Raw genomic sequence first — 18,299 nt, 5'->3', positions numbered from 1 at the left:
GCTGTCATGATATTTTGTTTACACCCTTTTTCTACTTATAGATATATTGTGGGTATTTTCCACCTACAATATAGGCACCTATATGATTATTAATACTTGCCAATATTGAGTTGACCATATAGTGAATTAACAAATTCTATATTGTCAGATATAGGTGAATCTCAATTTTCCGTGAGCATACATAAAGTGCTGGTGAACATTCCTGTGCATGCATTTTTGCGTAACTTTTTTCTTTAATTTTTTTTACTTTTGGTATTTTATTGTGCTTCTAGTATTTTTACGTTATAGATACCTGGCAGTAATGACATCTTTCAAATCACATTTTGACTGAGATTTTAAAAAGCAACAGATGTAAAATTCTGAGATCCAATCACCATAAGCAGACTTTTCAAGGAAGCGGTCCAGAACCCCGTTCATGCTCTCTGGAGGGAAACTGGTGAAGAAGTTTCTCTGGGGAATACTGTCGGTGGGCTGCGGGGAGGACTGGAAGTCCCGTCTTCTATCCCCACACCCGGTGAGAGATCGCCAAAGGGACACTTTAGGAAGCTTGTGTATCTTTCTGCAGGTGGCCTGAGGTGAGCAAATTGGCTGCTTTGATGGCAGAGTCAGAGGAAGTGGCAGATTGGGTCCGACTGCCTCCCAGCGTTTGCAGGGGCCAAGGATGGGGCTGCCTCCCAAGATCCAGATGTGAGCCAGCCGGAAGACAGAGTCAGCAAGGAATCCTCAGATCCTGCCTAAGAGAGCCAACTGCACAGGTAAGGAAACCTCATTTGAGAGATCTTGGAAGTGGTCCACCAGGGCCTATAAGGGGAATGTGAGGGACCCCCTGGATAGAGGGGTTCTCAGCCTGGTTGTGGGCTCGAGGGAAGGGTCTCCATAATGGGAAACTCCAGAGATGTAAAAAGCTCCCCAGGAGGGCGCCTGGGTGGCTCAGTGGGTTAAGCCGCTGCCTTCGGCTCAGGTCATGATCTCAGGGTCCTGGGATCGAGTCCTGCATCGGGCTCTCTGCTCAGCAGGGAGCCTGCTTCCCTCTGTCTCTGTCTCTCTCTCTCTCGTCTATCTCTCTGCCTACTTGTGATCTCTCTTGTCTGTCAAATAAATAAAATCTTTTAAAAAAACGCTCCCCAGGAGAGAGGGGGGAGACAAAGAGGAAAGGAGGGCGCACAATAGGGAGCTCTAAGCACCTGCCAGTCCAGAGAGCCTGAAGCTAGCACCCACTGCGGCATCAGCTCCATTAGAGGCTGTCTTACCATCTTGGCGCTTCTGCCCTGGTGTTCCAGCAGCAGCTCAGGGAGGCGGTGTGAGAAGGGGCCAACCTCATTCCTCCTTTCCCAGGGCAGACTTTCAGCTAAAGAGGCCCAGACTGGGTAGGGGAGAAGATTTTGATACTGGCTAAGCGAAGTTTGAGTTTTGCATTAGTATTCTGGACAGTACGCTCAGTTACTGAGTGGAGACTATGCCTTCAAATAACCCTAGGACTGAATGTCACCTAAGAGGGAGCAGAAAGCCACGGGTCTGCTGGATTGTTTGTTTGTTTGTTTGTTTGTTTTTTACTGGAGAGGGGAATGATTTCCACTGTGAGTACATGTGAAAGGAATGGTGGAAGAAAAAAAAAGTGAAATTGCATTTGTTTCCCTTCAGAGTTGTATTTATTCAAAACACTTCGGGAAAAGTCCTTCAGGCCAGGTGGAGGCCACCCGGCTCGAGGACTCTCAGAGGCCCTCCCTTCCTCTCTGCATGGCTCGCATCTGCCCCCCACCCTCTGCGCACGAACAGCCACCCAAGCAGCTCAGGGGAGCTACAGACCTCATATCCTCCCAGTAAATGAAGGAACTCAGGGGACAGCATGTGACCCCTCCTGGTGACACTTGAGTGCTAAGAAGTGCAAGACAGCCACGGCAGGTCTATATTTGGGCTCTCACACACGACTGTTGCTATTTGCAGTGGGAGCTGGCTCATGTTACCGTCACCTGTCACCTTCCATGCCCCAGTTACAGCCCTTGCTGTAAGCCAGGCAGGGGCAGGCTGCGGGGCTTGAACAGGTGACCTGGAGGGAGATCCTTCTCCAGAGGCCTTGGAGGTCAAAGAAGAACCCGTGGACCCTGAAATCAGCAGGCAAGTTTCTGGGTGATCCTATTCTTCTAATGCAAAGGGTATTACTAGGAAGTCAGTTACTTAATGGTGCAATGTGAACGCAATATTGTTCCTTTAGGGAAAGAGGTATCATCCTATATTGCGGATGTGTAAATGGCAGTCAACAGTGGGAATGTTTCCTGTGTCCTCCTGGAGCACGGGCTCGCCTTGACTGAATGCAGTGTTAGTATGGGGTGTGAAAGCCTCTGTGGCTGCCGATTCCTGCAGTGTGCCCTTAAAGTATTTTTAGTGCAGGAGTCCATTTGCTAGAACAGTTTGGAACCTTGTGTAGTATTCTCCTCCGGCTGCGGTAGCAGGCTGATAAACACATTTTATTTTAATCGGCATGTGTGTCCTGACAAATCGTAATTTTGTATTTTGATGGAAATACGGAGAAACCGAAGGACAATCATTTTTCACCTGTTACACATACCCGTCTCCCCACAGAAAGTTTTCAGGTTTGGACTCTGCCTGTGAGAGCTGATTTGAACTATTTGTTTCACTGTACAGCCAACGCTTGATAGCAAGTTTCCTTAGTTGTGGCTCGAGAATTGCAAAGGGCTACCTGGGTGGGCTTCTGAAATTACAGGCAAAATTCTGTCGGTGCCCTAGGGGCTCACTTTTAGGGAGAGAATTCACAGCTTTCAATAGATTCCCAGGGGCGCTCATGCCCCACAAGGTTACAGTCATTTGGGGGGGGGCTTTTCTAATTAATGCACTGGGGCACACCTCCCATATAAGACTTCGGCAAAAACCTTTTTTGTTGTTTTGTTTTTTACTGCAGTCCTATGGCCTAGAGTAGAAGCTATCAACTACTTTATTTTTTATAGGCTGTGACCTATTTATTTCTCTAAGGCTCAGTTTCATCATTTATAAAATGACAAATTCTTTTTTTTTTTTTAAGATTTTATGTATTTATTTGACAGAGAGATCACAAGTAGGCAGAGAGGCAGGCAGAGAGAGAGGAGGAACAGGCTCCACACGGAGCAGAGAGCCCAATGCGGGGCTTGATCCCGGGATCATGACCTGAGCCGAAGGCAGAGGCTTTAACCCACTGAGCCACCCAGATGCCCCTAAAATGACAAATTCGTGTTAATCGTCCTTTCTTCCCCAATTCTGAATGTTTTGGTAAGGCGCTGAAGGAGTCCAGACGCTGAGGCGGAACGGGCACGGCCGCTCTGCGGGGGTGTTGCAAACCTCCCATCTCGGTGCTGAGTGCCCAGACCAGTTTGTTTGTCTGTCCAAAGGGGAAACGCAGGCCTGGAAGAATCTGTGCTCGTTAGATTTGTTCTTGATGTTTCCCAGCCTTCTCGATTGCTTAACAGTTCGATTTGGTATTTCACTCTCCAGCTTCCGGTTGAAAGAATTAGTCAGCGTGATTTATTGGTAATACGGAATTCTGGTTTTCTCCCTTTTGGTAGCGCACAGAAGTGTGTTCTTTTTAGCAGGCTGCTCTGGGGTCTGGAGGTGATACGGTTTCCTGGAGAGCTGGGTCCGGGGCCGGCTCTTCACCTGCTGTCCGAGGGCCCCTCCATCCCTAGAGTTGCACACCTCTGCCCGGGGGCCCCCGGAAGCTCTTGCTGTGAGGACCGGTGACCTCCCAGCCAACGTCTGGGCCTGGATGTGAGGCTCTTCTGTCCTGGTGCCTCCTCCCAACTTCAGGTATTTTCCGAGGAGACAATGACCCCACAGCAGCCACGGGGGGCTCCTCCTCGTGATGGCCACTGTGAGTCTTCACGTTCTGACCCTGGTCCTCACCCTTCATGAGTGCCCCAGAGGGAGAAGCTGAGGGCCGGGCAGTGACTCTAGCGGCCACCCCCACCCTCATGACAGCACCGGACACGGCCTGAGGACTCACGTGGAGCCACGTGCTGTGCTAAGCATTTTACACAATGTTCTATTATTGCACCCAAAAGAATTCATATACATTGTGTTATTTCATCTAAATGCTAACTTCGTGAGGCAGGAATGAGCAAAAAGCCCATCACGTGGGCTCATGAAAGCAAGGCCCAGAGAGGTGGTTTTTCCCAAGGCTGCGGCACTAAGAAGTAGCTGAAACCAAAGGCAAACAGAGCTTTCTCATCCAGAGGGCAGTGGCCTCAGCGGTGAAGGTGGTGTGTGGTGGGGGGTTATCTGGAGATTGAGTTGACAGACCCGGAGTCAGCACTACTCGGGCATCAGTCACATGGGTGACGGCAAGGATGAGCTCCCGGCTCTGGTTTGGGTGCGAGGGGAGGGGGTGCTGTGCTGTGTGTCAGTGGATGTTAGGAACGCGGTGGCCCTCTTGAGGATGTGACAGGCGGCGGCCGTGATGGAGGGGCGGTGGGGTGGGGGAGGGTGGGCCGCTCTCAGCAGCAAGAGCAGCCCCAGGCCAAGACCTCAGGCGAGACTTGGCGTGGGACAGAGCCCTGGGCTCCGTCAGAAAGAACAGTGGTGTCCGCTGGAGAAGGTGACGGCGTTTGGGGGGTGGCGCTAGGGCAGAAGGGGTGTCCGGTGTCCACGGGACTTGATGGAGACTTGCCAGTCATGGAGCCCTCAGAATGCAGGGCCTGTGGCCAGCAGATGGTAGAAACAAGATGGTTTTAAGAAATCTCTGTCTGCAAGGTGTCAGTCAGGTGTGGCCCCGAGCGCTGGGGCCGTATTAGCTTATTTAATCCTTGTAACAAATCCTCTTCACTTTCAGATGAAGAAGCTGGCTTGGGGCCACTGAGGCAGGTGGTCAAGGTCATACAGTGGTTAAGGTCATGTAATGAGACTGTCACTGACCCCAGAAGCCAGGCTCTTCTCTGTGCTTGCCAAGCCATGCCCGCCTTGGAGCGCTTCCCCCTGCTGGGAGCTGGGCTGGGCCTTCCCTGGTTCCGAGTCTGCGATAGTGAGGCTGCGGGTCAGACCCCCCCGACCTCGGTGTCCTGCGGCAGCAAGAGACGTTCCCCATGTTTCCGCCGCTTTGCTGAGACACACTTGACATCCGACACTTGGCAGGTGTAAGGCCTACCCTGGGATGGTGTGACACACGGCCACACCGTGAGACGGTGACCCCGACAAGGTCGTTCACCGTAGGGTCCCTCACGTCACATCGTTACCTTTTATGGCCTGCGGGGGGAACACTGAGTGTACAGTGCGGCCTCGTTGACCACCGTCGCCGCGCTGACCACTTACTCATCTTGTCACTGTGGGTCTGTACCCCTCGACCAGCATTGCCCCATGTCTCCCCCTCGCCAGCCGCTCAGCCACCGTTCCAGCCTCTGTTCCTGTGCGCTCAGCTGGCTCGGGTTCCACGTCCGTGAGGGAGACCATACAGCCTCGGTCCTTCTCTGCTGGTTCCTCTCACTTAGCGTGACGCCCTCCAAGTCCACCAGGTTGTTGGAAACGGCGGGACTTCCCTCCTTCCTTCCTTCCTTCCTTCCTTTCTTTCTTTCTTTTCCCTAAAGATTTTATTTCTTTATTGAGGGAGAGAGAATGACAGAGCGGGAGCATGAGAAGTGAGATATCAGAGGGAGAAGCAGACTCCTCGCTGAGCGGGGAGCCCGAAGCCGGTCTCGATCCTGGGACTCCAGGATCATGACCTGAGCCAAAGGCAGTCGCCTAACCAACTGAGCCACCCAGGCGCCCCAGGACTTCCTTCTTTCTTACGGATAAGTAATATTCCGTGGTTTTCCTTCTTTATCCATCCATTTGTTGATGGACACTTCAGTTGTTTCTGTCTTGGCTGCTGTGAGTAACACTCCAATGACCACAGGAGTAAAGATCTCCCTTTGAGATCCTGATTTCATTTCGCTCATACATATGGTACTCGTGTTCTTAATTTTTTGAAGAATTTCCGTACTATTTTCCATAACAGCTTTACCAATTTACATTTCCAACAGTGGACAAGAGTTCCCTTTTCCCACATCCTCACCAACGCTTGTTATCTCTTGTCTTTCGGGGCTGACATTCTTTTTTTTTTTTTAAGATTTTATTTATTTATTTGACAGACAGAGATCCCAAGTAGGCAGAGAGGCAGGCAGAGAGAGGGGAAGGGAAGCAGACTCCCGCTGAGCAGAGAGCCCAATGTGGGGCTCGATCCCAGGACCCTAGGATCATGATCTGAGCTGAAGGCAGAGACTTTAACCCACTGAGCCACACAGGTGCCCCCAGGACTGCCATTCTAACAGGTGGGAGGTGCTATGTCATTGTGAGTTTTGAGGGGTTTTGTTTTTTGTTTGTTTTTAGGTAAGCTCCATGCCCAGCATGGAGCCCAATATGGGACTTGAACTCACAACCCTGAGATCAAAACTTGAGCTGAGGGGTGCCTGGGTGGCTCAGTGGGCTAAAGCCTCTGCCTTCCACTCAGGTCATGATCTCAGGGTCCTGGGATCAAGCCCCGCATCGGGCTCTCTGCTCAGCAGGGAGCCTGCTTTCCCCTCTCTCTCTGCCTGCCTCTCTGCCTACTTGTGATCTCTGTCTGTCAAATTTAAAAAAAGAAACAAACCTGAGCTGAGATCAAGAGTCGAATGCTTAACTGACTGAGTGACCCAGCCATCCCCTCACTGTGGTTTTCACTTGCATTTCCCTGACAATAAGTGATGTTGAGTGCCTTTTCATGTGTCTGTTGGCCATGTGGATGTCAAAAAAGTGTTTAGTTATGTCCTCTGTCCATTTTTAATCAGATTAATGGGGGTTTTTTTGCTATTGAGTTGTACAAATTCCTTACATATTTTGGATATCAACTATCATGTAAATAGTTTGCAAAACTTTCTCCTAGTTGCCTTTCCATTTGTTGATTGTTTCTTTTGCAGTGGAGTTATTTTTAGTTCGATGGTCTCCCGCATGTTTTTTTTTTCCAATTTATTTATTTTCAGAAAAACAGTATTCATTATTTTTTCACCACACCCAGTGCTCCATGCAAGCCGTGCCCTCTATAATACCCACCACCTGGTACCCCTACCTCCCACCCCCCCGCCACTTCAAACCCCTCAGACTGTTTTTTCAGAGTCCATAGTCTCTCATGGTTCACCTCCCCTTCCAATTTACCCAAATTCCCTACTCCTCTCTAATTCCCGCATGTTTATTTTTGCTCTTATGGCTTGTATTTTTGGGGTCACGTCCAGAGTGTTGTTGCCAAGACCGATGTCGAGGACCTTTTCCCCTTGTTTTCTTCTAGGAGTTTTATGGTTTCATATCTTACATTTAAGCCTTTAATCTACATCTTGAGTTAGTTGGGGGAAGTGGTATAAAATAGGGGCCTAGTTTTATTTTTTTGCATGTGATTACCCAGTTTTCCCAGCACTATGTCGTGAAGAGACCGTCCTTTCCCACAACGGGGTCGCTCTGATTAGCTAGGTGGCCACACTTGCAGGAGAGCAAAGGCTGTACTCAGAGCCCCTTAGGACGGAAGGCTCGGACTGTGTTGTTGACCAGTAAGGGATGTGGGGTCACAGGCTGGAGCAGGGCAGGGGAGAAGGCAAAGTGGCATTTCCCCAGCTGGGTGGCCCCTTTGGCCTCAGGAAGCATGGAAGGGAGACGTGAACTGAGGTAGGGCTGTTCCCCGTGTACTCAGGAGTGTCTTGCAATCCTTTGGGTCTGGTACATGTGTGGGGCTGTAGAGGGAAGGTTTCTTGGTCCATCTCAGTGCTGGTTTTGCTGGGATGCAGACCCATCGTAGGGATCTGGGTCCTACTTCACCTGAAGCTACGCTTCCCCATCCCTAAAACAAGCTACATTGTGACGAGGTGCCAGGACTGCCCCAGCCAGAGTCTAACGGTGGGCAGGGCTCTTACAAGTAACCCCAAAGAACATCCAGGCTCTGCGATCTTCATAAATCGCAGGTGCTAGGGAGACCCCAAAGCTGCTTGCTTTGTGATGCTGCCTCTGGGAACAACCGTTATTCATCCCCTCCTCCAGCCCGGGCGTAGACCAGGTCCCCGTGGACCTGCTGGTGGACCAGGACACAGTGGAGCTAGTACCTCGGGCCTCAGTCCTGCGTGGTCATAGCCATGGGACTCAGCCTCGCCGCACAGTACTGATTCTCGCCACTGTCGTCCGTGTAAAGAGTTTCAGAGCCTTCAAGAATGGGACCGAAGTGTTCCTGAACCCTGATGTGATGTGCGCTGTCTTGGAGTCGGGGGAGTAAAGTTTCCTTATGGATCCAGACCCCAGAAGCCAGTTGCATGCCTAGATGCGGCGAGGGGGTGTTCGTTGTCTCTGTCGCTCCTGGCCGCTGGGAGTCCGCCGCTCTGGCTGGAGCTGCCGGGGGAAGTGAAACAAGAGCATCCTGTGCGGACTGCAGAGCGGGGCAGGCAAGAGGCAAGAGTCCCAGGGACTCCCCAGGGCAGAGCCTGAGTCGCCCATTCCCACTGTCCCCCCACGCGCAGAGAAGGCCAGTCAGCGGCTGTGTTTTGTCTTGCCGTCAGCATGAGCTGAGGTGAGCCCATGGCAGGGGTGTGAGAGAGCTCCAAGGAGGGTTATTGCCCTGATTAAGTTGGAAGAGTGACATTTGGGACAGAGCCCAGATGAAGAGAGGTGGCTGGGGACATCCCCAGGTTAAGGGTAGAGCGGGTCTCCCTCCCTGGCATCCAGAATCTACTATGACTCTTCCCGAAGTAAGGCCAGATGGGGGATGGGGGTCAGTCCTCTGTGCTCCTAACTGCCCCCCTTAGCCTTTCCCTGTGCTCATAGGACAGAACTGGGGGCCGGGGTCAGGCAGCAAGAGGAGCCTGGCAGCGGGCTCCAAGAGTGAGAAGGGAGGGCTGGGCCACGAGGCAAAGGGCCCTCTCTGAGCAGCCCTGAACATGGGCCAAGTTCTTTTCCCTGACAGGGTAGGTGGGACAGCTGAGTGATCCTTGGTCTCTGCAGATAGAGCAGACGAAAAGATAGAAAACGGGGGACGCCTGGGTGGCTCAGTTGGTTGGATGACTGCCTTCGGCTCAGGGCATGATCCTGGAGTCCCGGGATCGAGTCCCACATCGGGCTCCCAGCTCCATGGGGAGTCTGCTTCGCTCTCTGACCTTCTCCTCGCTCATGCTCTCTCTCACTGTCTCTCTCTCTCAAATAAATAAATAAAATCTTTAAAAAAAAAAAAAAAAAAGATAGAAAACGGAAGGCCTGTAGCAGAATGTGCAGGGAGGGGCTCAGGACCCAATCAGTGGCGTTAAAGGCAGAGCACAGAGAAAGCAGGTTCTCCAAGAGGGTGCCAGCTCCCTGGGACTTCAGGCATCAGCTGGCGTGGCCTGTGGGGGTGATCACAGGCTTGTGGCTCGGGAGATAGCATGTGTGTTGTCACGTCCCACACCAGAGTGGAGAAAGTGAGAGGCAATGAGCTCCACCCAGCGGTGTCAGATGTGGGAGAATGAGAGTGTTCAGGAAGGCTGCGGCTTCTCTAAACTTCTGCCTGGGCTTGCAGCAGAGGTCGGGGCTAGAGACAAGGATTTGGGCCACTGGCAGAGAGTGGGCCGTGGAGCCACGAGAGTGGATAGAATCACCTGGCGCAAGTGAGAAGGAGGAGGGGGGCAGGAATGGAAGCCTGGGAAAGGCCCATGTGGGGAGCAGCCCAGTGGGGGACCGTCCCGAGAGCAGACGGCAGGCTGAGCTGGGTCAGCAGGGTAAAAAGTCACAGAACAGCCGGCAGAACATGGGCCAGTGTCCGTGGATTTCACAATTAGGGCAGCAGAAAACGCTGTATTTTTTAAAAGGCAATCAAAACCAGAGAAAATGGAAAGAAACATGAATGGCATTTTTTACATAGCTTGGGGGTAGTTATTGAAAGGGTAGCCTATCAACAGCGAGGCGTCCCTCACTGCAGAAGGACCAGCGCTGTGGGTCAGGGAGGCGCTGCCCCTGACTCCAAGGGGCTAGACAGACAGCTGTCTGCTTGCTCTGATCCCACAGTGGAAACTAAGGCGGGGGGGCTGTTTAAATCATATTGATGGTTATGGTGGGGGGTGGGGGAGTGCTAAACTCGGTCTTTCCATTTTTTTAAATTCTGTTATTTTCCTTCCATTCCTGCCCCCCTCCTCCTTCTCACTTGCGCCAGGTGATTCTATCCACTCTCGTGGCTCCACGGCCCACTCTCTGCCAGTGGCCCAAATCCTTGTCTCTAGCCCCGATGTATTGCATATATACCATGTTGGAATGGTTTAGTAATAGTAGTTTTCAATTTTTACTCTTTTAAAGATTTTATTTATTTATTTGAGAGAGAGAGAGAGTACAGGTGGGGGAAAGGCAGAGGGAGAAGGACAAGCAGACTCCACTGAGCAGGGAGGCTGATGATAGGAGGCTCGATCCCAGGACCCCAGGATCATGACCTGAGCTGAATGCAGTTGCTTTAACTGACTAAGCTTCCCAGGTGCCCCAGTAATGGTGGTCTTTTAAAAAAGCATTAGGTTTATCACAATTCATTGTTAAAGGGGGCATTGGGAACTGGATTGTGGGGTTGCTTACACAACTTGAGAAATTTACTAAAAACTGTCGAATCATGCACCTAAAACAGGTGAATTTTATGGTATATAAATTATAATTCAATAAAATTATTTTCAAAATAGATTAGTAAGTTAAGCAGTTCACAGAATTCCTGGTTTTATGTAGGAATGCGTTTTTGATAAAGACTTGTGCAGGCTAATTAGAATGGTAGAACAGTTCAGTGGGTAGAAATTTCAGTCAATATTTGGACATCAACTGCACCTGTTGTGACTTGTACAGTTAAATGAAATAAAATAATAATAACAACTGGTTCTCTAAACCAAAAAGGTCGTTCTAAGGGGCGCCTGGGTGGATCAGTCAATTGGATGACTGATTCTTGATCTCAGCTTAGGTCATGATCTTGGGGTTCTGGAATCAAACCCTGTGTTGGGCTCTGCACGCCGTGGGGAGTCTGCTTGAGATTCTCTCCCTCTGCCCCTCCCCCTGCTTGTGCATGCTCTCTCTCTCTAATAAATAAATCTTTAAAACAAAAGGTCATCCTTTTTTGTGTATGGATTAGTGGTCTTCAATTTTTTTTGGCTCATGACCTCCCTTAGAACCTTTATATTATCTAAAAACTTTTATCAAGTTTAAATAACCTTGTATTAAGTGATAGTTTCTCATATATGATACCAGAAATACAAGCTAAAAGAAAAAAAATAGATAAATTGGACTACATCCAAATTAAAAACTTCTGTGCTTCTAAAGGACACCTTCAAGAAAGTGAAAAGATAATTTACAGAGTGAGAGAAAATATTTGCAAATCAAACATCTGATAAAGGACTTATATCCAGAATATATAAAGAACGCTGACAATTCAACAATAAATGGGGGTGCCTGGGTGGCTCAGTCAGTTAAACATCTGCTGCAGCTGAGATCTTGATTTAGGGTCCTGGGATCGAGACCTGAGTCAGGCTCCCTGCTCAACAGGGAGCCTGCTTCTCCCTCTGTATCTGGCCATTCCCCTGCTTGTGCTCTCTCTCAAGTAAATTTAAAACAAACAAACAAACAAACTAAAAAACCTCAACAATAAGTGGATAGATAACCCAATTTGCAAATGGATGTATTAAAGTTCTCCAGAGAAACTGAATCCAATAAGGGGGAGAGGGGTACATGTATGTGTATAAAGAATATGAGAGAGACATGTATCTTAAGGAATGAGCTCGTGCAGTTACGGATGCTGGCAAGTGCAAAACCTGCAGGGTGGGCCAGCCTTCTGGAGACCTAGGCGAGAGCCAGCACTGCAGCTCAAGTCTGAAGGCCACATGCTGGTCGAATTCCTTCTTGCTTAAGGCAGAGCCACCTTTGTTCTGTTCAGCTCTATGACTGATTGGAAGGACCCAGTGATGTTACGGAGGGCAATCCGATCTACCCCAAGTCCACCAACTTAAAAGTCAATCTCATCCAAATGAGCAAATAGAGACAAAAAGTAGATGGTCATTATCAGGGGCCGGGGGAGTAACTGCCAATGAGTATGTAGTTTTGGGAGGTGATGAGTGTTCTGGAATTGGATATCAGTGATGAGCCCATAACTCTACATTTATTAAAATATTAACTTGTACACTTTTTAAAAAAAGATTTATTTATTTAGGGGAGGGAGCACGCAAGTTGGGGGAGGGGCCGAGGGAGAGAATCTTCAAGCAGACTCCCTACTGAGCATGGAGCCCAATGCGGGGGCTCGATCTCATGACCCTGAGATCATAACCTGAGCCAAAAGCAAGAGTCTGACTTAACCAACTGAGCCATCCAGGCATCTCTAAATTGTACACTTTAAAAGTGGAACCTTATGGTGTGTAAATTGTATCTTAAACCATTATTTTAAAAAGTACTAATAGTTTTAAAAGATACACTTTCAATAAAAAATCTTAAAAAAAAAGATACACTTTCTGACATGCTATAAATGTTTACATTTCCGAATAAAACTCTTTTATAACTCTTAAATTTATTTAATGGACTCTTAAATACTACTATAGTTTGCTGCCCTTCATCAAGTGTGCTAAAAAATGCAACAAAAGCTCTTATGGAACACCTGGGTGGCTCCATTGGTTGAGAATCCAGCTCTTGGTTCAGCTCAGGTCGTGATCTCAGGGTCGTGAGGTTGAGTCTCATGTTGGGCTCTACGCTCAGCATCGAGTCTGCTTAGGATTCTCTCTCCCTCTCTCTCTTCCCCTCCCACTCATTCCACTCTCTCTCTCTCAAATATATAAATCTTTAAAAAACAAACGAACAACTCTTTTAGGGGCGCCTGGGTGGCTCAATCAGTTAAGCGTCTGCCTTCAGCTCAGGTCATGATCCCAGGGTCCTGAGATCAAGCCCTGCATCGGGCTCCCTTCTCAGCAGAGAGCCTGCTTCTCCCTCTCCCTCTGCCTGCTGTTCTGCCTACTTGTGTGCTCTCTCATTCTTTCTCTCTCTCTCTCTCTCAAATAAACAAATAAATAAATCTTTAAAAAAAAACCTTTTATAACATTAGAAATTTTACCTTGTTCTTTTTTTCTTCTTGAGCTTGTGTTTACATTTAACTTTTCAGAAGAGAAGTTTTAGAGTTTTGTCCTAATGTATTGCTTTTCTATATTTAGAAAGTCTTATTGATCATCTATGAGACTTCTCTACAAAAAAAATACATGCATGGGATTTAAATTTTTTATTTTCCTGGAACCATAAGGCTCTAAATGGTAACCTCTTTTTTCTTCTGGATTAATTTATTAAAACAATTTGTAGGCACATATGAGCAAAACAACATACATTACTAATTTTGACAAATGTTAAACAAAACAAATGTGAAATGGAAATGCATCTCTTGGTGAGCTGGGTAGGACTTTTCTTTTTTTTAAAAGTTAATTCACATTTTGATGTATGAATTATTACATATAATTACAAATTATATTTTTATAGCACTATCATTCAACGCTTTGAACTCTTTCCAAAATGTATGCCAAAAATTACATAGTCGTCTATTGTGAAAAATCATTTTTAGTCATATGTCAGCTGACACTTGATTAGATCCTCCTTCAGTTTTGTTGAAAGCAAAGAATTGGAAACCCCTTCACTTACAAAAGAATGTTTCTTTTCCTTCCCTTGGCTTCTCTCCTGACCCATGCAAACTGTGCAGGATGATAAATGGTTATTATTTGTTGTGGAGCAAATAATACACTGTTCCTTCTCTTCACCTGGCCATCCCCTCCTGCTCCCATTCCCTCCCACTCCTTTTGTCTCATTCCAGTTCCTACAAGGGGTAGCATTTATACCATCGATCTTCAGACTACAACATCTGTACATAAAGACTTTTCAAGGGATATGTGGATGGGGATAATTTTAAGAGTATTAGATTCCAGATGCTTAACGTAATACTTACTCTTCCCCAGAGCTGCTCTCTCCTGAAATAAGCCAGCAGTTGAGGCTTCATGCAGGTTCTGTGTTCACAATATCCCTTCCTCTCTTTGTTATAAAAGTAAAACTGCATCCTCTTGCTTTTGAATATTATATTGCCCTATAAGATTTCATGGCCTTGGAATTAAAAAACCTCTAGTGGGGGGCATCTCGGTGACTCAGTTGGGCTAGTGTTCAACTTTTGCTTTTGGCTTAAGTCCTGATCTCAGGGTCCTGGGGTCGAGCCCCCAGGATCCTGCTTGGATTCTCTCTCTCCCTCTGCCCCTCCCCCAACTCATGGGTTTTCTCTCTCTCTCTCTCATAAATAGATAAATCTTTATTTTTTAAAAAATACTTTATTTGTTTGACAGAGATGACAAGTAGGCAGAAGCAGGCAGAGAGAGAGGGGGAAGCAGGCTCCCTGCTGAGCAGAGAGCCCGATGCGGGGCTTAATCCCAGGACCCTGAGATCATGACCCAAGCCGAAGGCAGAGGCTTTAACCCACTGAGCCACCCAGGTGCCCCAAATAGATAAATCTTTAAAAACATAAAATAAGTAATAACCTCCAGGCTGAGTGGAAGGACAATTTGAAATATTGATATCAGTGTGACTAGAGATAAAGAGGAACATTTTATAACAATAAAAGGAGTCAATCCATCAAGAATACATGGTAATTATAAATGTACATGCAGGGAGCCTGGGTGCCATGGGTGATTGAGCATCTGACTCTTGGTTTCAGCTCAGGTCATGATCTTAGGGTCGTGAGATCAAGCCCCTTGTCACGCTTCATGCTCAGCACAGAGTCTGCTCCTCTCCCCGACCTCTCTCACTCTACAATAAATAAATGAGTCTTAAAAATAAATGTATATGTGGGGTGCCTGGGTGGCTCAGTGGGTTAAAGCCTCTGCCTTCGGCTTGGGTCATGATCCCAGGGTTCTGGGATTGAGCCCCACATCGGGCTTTCTGCTCAGCAGGGAGCCTGCTTCCTTCTCTCTCTGCCTGTCTCTCTGCCTACTTGTGATCTCTACCTGTCAAATAAATAAAAATCTTAAAAAAAAAATAAATGTATATGTACCTAACAACAGGGCACCAAAATACATGAAGCAAAAAGTGACATAAATGGAGAAAGAGAAAACTCAGTAATATCATTTGGAGACCTCAGTACTCCACTTTTGATAACAGGATGACTAAGAAGAAAATAAATAAGGAAATAGGGACTCAAATAACGCTATAAACCAGCTGGATGTCACAAACGTCTAGAAAACACTCCCCCCAACAACAGCGGAATACACATGCTTCTCTAGGCATATAGAACATCCTCCAGGATAAACCAAATGCTAAAACAAGCATCCACAAATTTAACAGGATAGAAATAATGCAAAAATATGTTATCTGACCACAATGAGATGCTATTAGAAGTCAATAACAGAGAAATTTGGGAAGTCACAAATATGTGGAAATTAAAAATACACTCCTAAATAACTAACATATCAAAGAAGAAAGCAAAGGGGAAATTAGAAGATAATTCAAGGTGAATAAAAGTAAAAATAAAACATACCAAAAGTTTTGCCACATTATTGGGATGTGGCAAAAGTGGTGCTTAGAGGGAAATTTATAGTTAAAAATACCTGTATTTAAAAAGATGATCTTGGGACGCCTTGGTGGCTCAGTGGGCTAAACCGCTGCCTTCGGCTCAGGTCATGATCCAAGGGTCCTGGGATCGAGTCCCGCATCGGGCTCCTTGCTCAGCGGAGAGCCTGCTTCTCTCTCTGCCTCTGCCTGCCTCTCTGCCTTCTTGTGTGTACTCGCTTGCTCTCTCTCTCTCTGGCAAATAAATAAAAAAAAAATCTTTAAAAAAAATAATTAAAAAAAAAAATAAAAAGATGATCAACAACCTAACTTGCCACTTTAAAACACTGAGAAAAGAAGAGCAAACTGAACAAAACAAGTAGAAAGAAGGAAGTATTAAATATTATAGTGAAAATTAATGAGAGGGGAATAAAAAAACAAATGAGAAAAATCCAAGAAAACCCAAAGCTGCTTCCTTAAAGAGATCAGCAAAGCTGACAAGCTTTTACTTAGGCTGATCAAGAGAAAAAGAGAGAAGACTCATATCACTAGAATCAGAAATGAAAGAGGGGACATTATTACCAAACTCCAGAAAAAAAAGGTAATTAAAAGAAGACCATGAACAGTTGTATTCCAATAAATGAAATGGACAAATTCTTGGAAAGACACAAACTACCAAAAGACTCAAGAAGAAATTGACAACTATTGGCCTATGTAAAATAGACTGAATTAATAATAAGGGGGGGGAAATCACAAAGAAAAGCCCAGATAGCTTCACTAGTGAGTTACGAAACATTTAAAGAAGAATTAATGCCAAGTCTTCACAAGCAAAAAAAAGTAGAAGAGAAGGAATAGTTCCCAACTTACTCTGTGAGGCCATTATCTCCCTTACATCAAAGCCAGACAAAGACATTATAAGAAGAGAAAACTACAGGCTAATATTTCTTAGGAATATGAATGCAGAATTCCTAAAAAAAAATACTGGCAAACTGAATCTAGTAATATATTAATTAAACATCATGACCAAGTGGGATTTATCCGAGGAATGCACGGTTGGCTTAACCTCAGAGTTGGCAGCAAGTTCTTAGATATGACACCAAAAGCACAAATAACAAAAGAAAAAATTAATTGGACTTCATCAAATTTAAAAACTTTTAAAAGCTTCAGAGGACACCACCATCTATAAAGAGGGAAGTGCCTGGCTGGCTCATTTGGTAGAGTGTGTGATTTTTGATCTTGGGATCATGACTTTGAGCCCCAGATTGAGTGTGGAGCCTAAGCATTTTTTTTTAATTTTTAAAATGGGGGCATGTGGGTCACTGAGTTGGTTAAGCATTTGCCTTCAGCTTGGGTCATGATCCTGGGGTCCTGGGATTGAGTCCTACATCAGGCTCCCTGTTCAGTGGGGTGTCAGCTTCTCCCTTTCCCTCAGCCTGCTGTTCCACCTGCTTGTGCTCTCTCTCTCTCTCTGTGTCAAATAAATTAAAAAAAAATTTTAAAGATTTTGTTTATTTAGTTGACAGAGAGAGACACAGTGAGAGAGGGAATGCAAGCAAGAGGAGTGGGAGAAGGAGAAGCAGGCTTCCCGCTGAGCAGGGATCCCAATGCAGGGCTGGATCCCAGGACCCTGGGATCATGACTTGAGCTGAAAGCAGACACTTAAAAACTGAGCTACCCAGGCACCCCAAATAAATAAAATCTTTAAAAAATAATAATAATAAAGTGGAAAGACAACCTACAAGATGGGAGAAAATATTTGCAAATTATGTATCTGATAATGGACTATCTCGAGAATACATAAAGAAATTTTACAAATAACCCAGTTAAAAATAGGCAGACTATTTCAATAGACAGTTCTCCAAAGAAGACATACAAATGGCCAGTAAACACATGAAAAAATACCTGATATCAGTCTTCATCAGGGAGATGCAAATCAAAACCACATACATACTATTTCACACCCTCCAGGATGGCTATAATCAAAAAGTCAGATAATAGCAAGTGTTGGCAGGGCTGTGATAGAATCTGAGTCTTTGTACACTGCTCATAGGAATGTAAAACGGCCCGGCCACTTTGGAAAACGGTCAGGTACTTCCTTAGACAGTTAAACGTAGGGTTACCCTATGATCCAGCAACCCCACTTCTAAGTATTTACCCAAGAGAGATGAAAACATATAGCCACACGAAAACCTGTACACAAACATTTTAGCAGCATTACTTGTGATAGTCAAAGGGTGAAAACAACCCAAATGAAAAGGGAAACATACAGGGGTGCCTGGGCAGTGCTGTGGGTTGAGTATCCAACTCTCGGTTTTGGCTCAGACGGTGATCTCAGGGTCATGAGATCGACCGCATTAGGCTCCACGCTCAGTGGGGAGTCTGCTTAAGTTTCTCTCTCCCTCTGCCCCTTCCTGCCACACACACTCTCTCTTGCTTTTGGCTCAGGTCATGATCTCAGGGTCGTGAGATCGAACCCCACATTGGGCGCCATGATCAGCAGGGAGTCTCCTTGAAGATTCTCTCCTTCTGCCCCTCCCCTCACTTGTGTGCTCCCTCCCTTCTCTCTCCCTCTCTCTCTCTCAAATAAATAAATCTTAAAAAACAGGGAAATGTGCAAATAAGCTGATGAAGGGTTAATAAAACACAATGTGCCCACACAATAGAACGTTATCTAGCTCTAAAAAACTGACACATGCTATAACATGGGTGAGTCTTGAAAACATTGTTATGAACGGAGCCAGTCACAAAGGACGGTATATTATATGATCCCACTGATGTGATTCCAGTATATGATT

The 18,299-nt window shown here is 46.5% G+C and overlaps 1 protein-coding gene across 1 annotated transcript in view; it reads left to right on the top strand.

Annotated features, from left to right (window-relative positions):
- FSD2 (fibronectin type III and SPRY domain containing 2) overlaps window positions 1-18,299 on the top strand; it is a 44,592-nt gene that overhangs the window by 1,948 nt on the left and 24,345 nt on the right. Inside the window, exon 2 of the mRNA XM_044232124.1 lies at window positions 566-755. The gene's annotated coding sequence lies outside the window, so the exon portion shown is untranslated. The remainder of the gene's footprint in view (window positions 1-565; window positions 756-18,299) is intronic.

Source organism: Neovison vison, chromosome 13 (assembly GCF_020171115.1).
Source record: "Neovison vison isolate M4711 chromosome 13, ASM_NN_V1, whole genome shotgun sequence".
Lineage (NCBI taxonomy): Eukaryota > Metazoa > Chordata > Mammalia > Carnivora > Mustelidae > Neogale > Neogale vison.
This window is presented reverse-complemented; position numbering and strand designations above follow the sequence as displayed.